We start from the raw sequence: 5078 nt of genomic DNA, 5'->3' as shown, positions 1-5078 counted from the left end.
TAATCTTTTTGTCCGAAATATTATCCTCACCACTCATTTCCATAAATAAAGCCAGATAAAAATGTCACCAAAGTGACTCAAAATTATTTTCTAATACTGGAAATTATTATTTATCACTTTTAAAGTAATAATATACATAAACAAAGTTTAATTATAATAATTTTAAAATAATTATTATTTTTTAACAAATATAAGATAATGTAAAATACACTCTTGTATTTATAATAATTTATATTACTCTTTATTTCTATTTAGTCGATTTAAAATAAAATTATAAAGATTAAAAAAATGCAAGTAATAAGATCTCTTATTGTATTTAAAGGTTGATTGATTTTTTTTTTTTACCACTAATGTTGGTTTATGATATTTGAAATAAGACACAAAGAAATAGATATTTATCCAATATTATATACCAAAAAAGAAAAATCATAATGAAGGCACAATGTTTCTAAATATAAATAATATGCTAATTATCATTTATTTTTTTCTAGATAATTAAAAAAAACATTTATATATGTATGTTAGGTAGGGAATTATATAAAATATACAATAATATTTAAAGGCATGTCAAACAATTGCTTTAATTACTTAAAACCCAAATAACATTTTACAATATATGGTGTAATTTATATTTTATTAAATAAATAATTTAAATATATCGTAAATTGGCTCGAACATCATGCTTTAAAAAAAAAGAAATTAATAAAAACAAAATCAACAACAACAACCAAGTCAAGTCATGGACGTTATCTTCTTTACAAAGGACAAATCAGTCATTTCACTCCCACCAAACTAGCGTTCCACCGCAAATCTCTATTTCCTCTTCCCTTCCCAACTTTGATATTCCTATTTTACCCTTCACTCTCCCATAAATTTCTGTACTTATCTCTCTCACGCCCTCTCATTCCTTCGCCATGCAAGCCCCCCTTCTCTCTCTCCAATCCTTTCGTTTACTCAACTGATTATTAATTAATTAATTTTAAGATTGATTGATTAATTAATTAATCTTTCGAGATTTTTATTCGACTTGGCGGTGGGGTGACTCAGTGCATGAGTTGAAGATGACGCGGCGGTGCTCGCATTGCAGCAACAACGGACACAACTCACGGACGTGTCCCACGCGCGGCGGGGGAGGAGGATGCGGCGTCGCGTCGATGAGCTGCGGCGGTGTGAAGTTGTTCGGTGTGAGGTTGACGGACGGGTCGATCATAAAGAAGAGCGCGAGTATGGGGAACTTATCGGCCTTGCATTACCATAGCTCGTCTTCCGCTGCCGCTTCACCGAATCCGGACTCGCCGTTATCGGATCACGTGCGTGACCCGACGCATATAACCGACGGTTACTTGTCCGATGACCCGACCCACGCGTCTTGTTCCACCAATCGGCGTGGAGAGAGAAAGAAAGGTTAGATGCGTTTTATATTAAAGCAATGGCATTTCTGTAATTAATGGGTTTATTTTTTGCTATTTTAAGAATTTTGAGGCGTTTAAGGATTTTTTTTTTTTGGGTTAATTTTAAATTTGATGATATGTTTTTATTTTTATTTTTTTTATATTGATAAATATTATAATGAAATCAATTTATTTCACACAATATTTTATGGTTTTTTTTTTTTTAATGATTGATGAAATAAATTTTTTATTTGATATTTTATGGTAGTATTTTATTTTGTTACATAATTAATGAACTATTTTGTTCTTTTAATTATCTTAATTTTTTCTTTTTTTAATAACCCAGGAATCTAGCAACTTGATAGCAAGTTTATAGCAATTAATATCAATTACCAACAAAATGGTTACAAAATTTAAGGTCAACAAAGAAAATAAATTTCATATTTGGAGCTTTTGAATGAATTTTAGTGGCTCCGTTTAGTTCACAATTGGGTGTTTTGAAAGTTTTCTGAAAAAAGTTAAAAAATTTGAATTGGGTGGGTATTACGATGTGGTTTATAATTAATAAAATACCCCTTATTTATTTATTTCAAAAACCCCCTATAATAAATCTTAAAAGTTAACAAAAACCACCCCCAACCCAATGTCAAATACAGACAGCCGGCCACCACCGCCGGAGGGTGGCCGGGTCCGATATGGCCTTTCCGCCAGATCTACGGCCAGATCTGGCCGTATTTTCTCATCAACGACGACCACAACGATCGTCGTTGATGGTCCTTTGTTGGCCGTCGTTATAAACCTTACGGCCAAAGATCTGCCGTCAACGGCCAGATCTTTGGCCTTAGATCTGGCCTTTTCCGGCCAGATCCACCGTGGATCTGACAGAAAAGGCTAGATCGGTGCACTACCGGCCAGATTCACCGGTAGTGCGCCATCCTAACAGATTCCACCATTTTCCGGCAGTGGTTGCCGAATCTGGTAAATTGAATTACTGGTGTTTTTGTAATTTTAAAAAATATTTTGGGGATTTAATTAAATTATAAATTAAGGGGTTTAAAAAAAGTTGAATAATATTGGGAGTAGCATTCCCAAAAATCAAGGTTTGGGTATTTTACTGTTTAACTTTTTGTGGAATACTAAAAATATTATTCCCATTGGCAACCAAACGGAGCCAATGTTTTCTTACTCTTGAAGAAATGTGAAGTCAGCGGTAGAAAAGTTCTTGTTTGCTACATTTTGAAGGTCCCATGACCAGGACTATGAATTTATCTGATATGCTACCTTATTGTAATTCATGGATGACTGGGGGGATGTTGAGTTTTAGCTCAATTTTCCATTTTTATGATATCAATTGTTGCTTGGTTTTGTTTGCTAGAGAGTTTTGTTTTGAGTTAGCTTTGTGGATTTACTGTTAATGTCGAACCGATGCATGAACTTCAACCATTTTGAGTCCACCCTTCTTTCTTGACCAAAGTCAACTCATACTGTCTTGTTATTATATTCTGGGGTTGTAGTCTTTCAATTTGACTTGACTAGTTGCTTGCGTTGGTATTCAGGAATATGAGCAGATGTGGGTATATTAATTGCTTTGAAGGACCGAGGTCTCTGATAAGTACCTTGTTGGTTTTTGATGAACCTCTCTGAGTCATTTGTAAATACGTTTCGGTTTAATGGATTCTAAGATAGACTTGTAATGTGCCTGAGCTTGAAGTTCGAATTGCTTCTTTGCACTCTGTATATTAAGCTGGTTTTGTCAAACTTCTCTTTGATTTTCATGCATTTGATTAGCACATTCGAGAGCTTTTTCGTTCTTTTCTCGCAACAAGATTGCAGTATGGTTCCTTTCAAAGTTCTGCTTGTGTTTCACCTGATATTGCTTTCAGATCTAGGAATCTACTTTTGACCAAGCAACAAACATGCTTAGTTTATTCCGTTTAGCTCACTGTATCGTTACCATGTCCTTTTATCTTCAAAGCCATGGTAGACTTTTGTACCTTATACATTTGTTGCTATATTCAGAGGATAAGAGTACTTGTCTTAGATTTTGACAAAGAATGTCCTTCTTTTTTTATTCTCTCGGTTTTTCCTATGCATTCCTTTGTTTTTTCAATCTTCTTTTGATTGTTATGTAGAATAAAATCCATGGTGTAGGGCAAGACCCTGTGGTTTGTATTACTCGCAGCTTAATTCCCTGCAAATTTAGCTTGTTATGAAGGCGGACTAATATTCTTATTAGTAGCAATTAGAGATTATTCCTTATCTGAACGGTTTGACAGTAGGTACTCCATGGACGGAAAGAAGCTCGTTGTTTTAGTTGCCTTCAGAAATTAGGGAAGGGTGACTGGCGTGGTATATCACGAAATTTTGTTGTGTCAAGACTCCAACTCAGGTAGCAAGTCATGCACAGAAGTATTTCATCCGGCAGACTAATGCCACCCGAAGAAAGAGGCGTACCAGCCTTTTGACATGGTGCTGATGATATGGTTAGTCTCACTTCTTTATATTGATTTTTTCATATTGCACGTGCTTGAATATAGATGTTTCTGGTTGCAATTTGACATTTCTTCATGTTTGCCGTGTTCCAGTTATTAGATATTTCGATTCATGGAAAAGATTTGGTGATACTTAATGAATTTTTTTATTTTTCAGGACACTGATACCCCGCCGGTGCCAGAAGAACAAGTGTTACGTACTTCACCTCTGGCAAGGGAAACTGATATAGCACTCACTGCCCTCTCTAAATCTTTCCCTGAACACAGAATTTGAACCCTGGAAGCTAAAGACACAGTAAAAGAACCTGAAGAAACTCTGATCGGATCAAATGGGTTTGGTCAAATGGGTCCTGTTTCTTGCCGGCGTATAACCAGTCCCTTACCCGTTCTGGCCGCAAAACACAGCCTGCCTGAGAAGATAAGGAAGCAGAGGCATCTCATCCTCACCAGATTTTAAAGCCGATTCCAATGCTTGCCAAGGAACCTGTCACGTGGATGAACTAGTTGGCATGTCTCAGCTCTGTTTAGGAGAGACGGGAGAGGCTTGAGAGAGCCTTCGCCGCTGTCCTTAAAACTGCTGGGAGAGCCATCGAGGCAGTCAGCGTTCCACACAATGCCCCGGTGAGAAGTTAGGAATTAAGCACGGAAAGACTAGCTCCTACAAGCAGTTTGAATTGGTGGAATGAGGAATTTTGTTACCCTTCTGGGTAAATCTTCCCTTTTTGTACAATTATATGTTCTCCAAGACACATCTTGTGTTTTTTTTTTCCTCTTGATAGTATGAGTTTTGCTGTTCCTTAATTTATAGGTTAAAACATTAATTGGTATGGATATTATTTTAATTCTTTCAAACTGTAAAAACAGCTAGTTCAAATAATTCAATTGGTTTGGCAACAAATGCTTTCTCTTCATATGTGCTCAAGCTCAATGATCCTTGTTGGTTTTGCTTTTGAAAGGGTTTTTTTTTTTTTTCAAATAATTGGGGTGTCCGGACTAGCTTACATGCACCTTAACTAATCCTTTAAGTGTTCGAGTTAACTTTTGAAAAATGTTGTAGAACTCTAGTAGGTCTATTCTTTTGTAAAATATTTTTTGTTAGTTGTTCATCTTTTAAAATATTTTTCGGTAATTCTTTGTATATGGCGAGGAAATATATATTAAATTGTATATTATTGTTGAAATTAAGGCAATTAAT

The 5078-nt window shown here is 35.4% G+C and overlaps 1 pseudogene; it reads left to right on the top strand.

Annotated features, from left to right (window-relative positions):
* The first annotated feature begins 806 nt into the window (after positions 1-806).
* LOC116113722 lies at positions 807-4508 on the top strand (annotated as a pseudogene).
* The last annotated feature ends 570 nt before the right edge of the window (positions 4509-5078 follow it).

The sequence above is a fragment of the Pistacia vera genome, unplaced genomic scaffold (genome assembly GCF_008641045.1).
Source record: "Pistacia vera cultivar Batoury unplaced genomic scaffold, PisVer_v2 Contig69, whole genome shotgun sequence".
NCBI lineage: Eukaryota > Viridiplantae > Streptophyta > Magnoliopsida > Sapindales > Anacardiaceae > Pistacia > Pistacia vera.
Note: the sequence above shows the minus strand (reverse complement) of the source record. Positions and strands in the feature narration are given on the sequence as shown.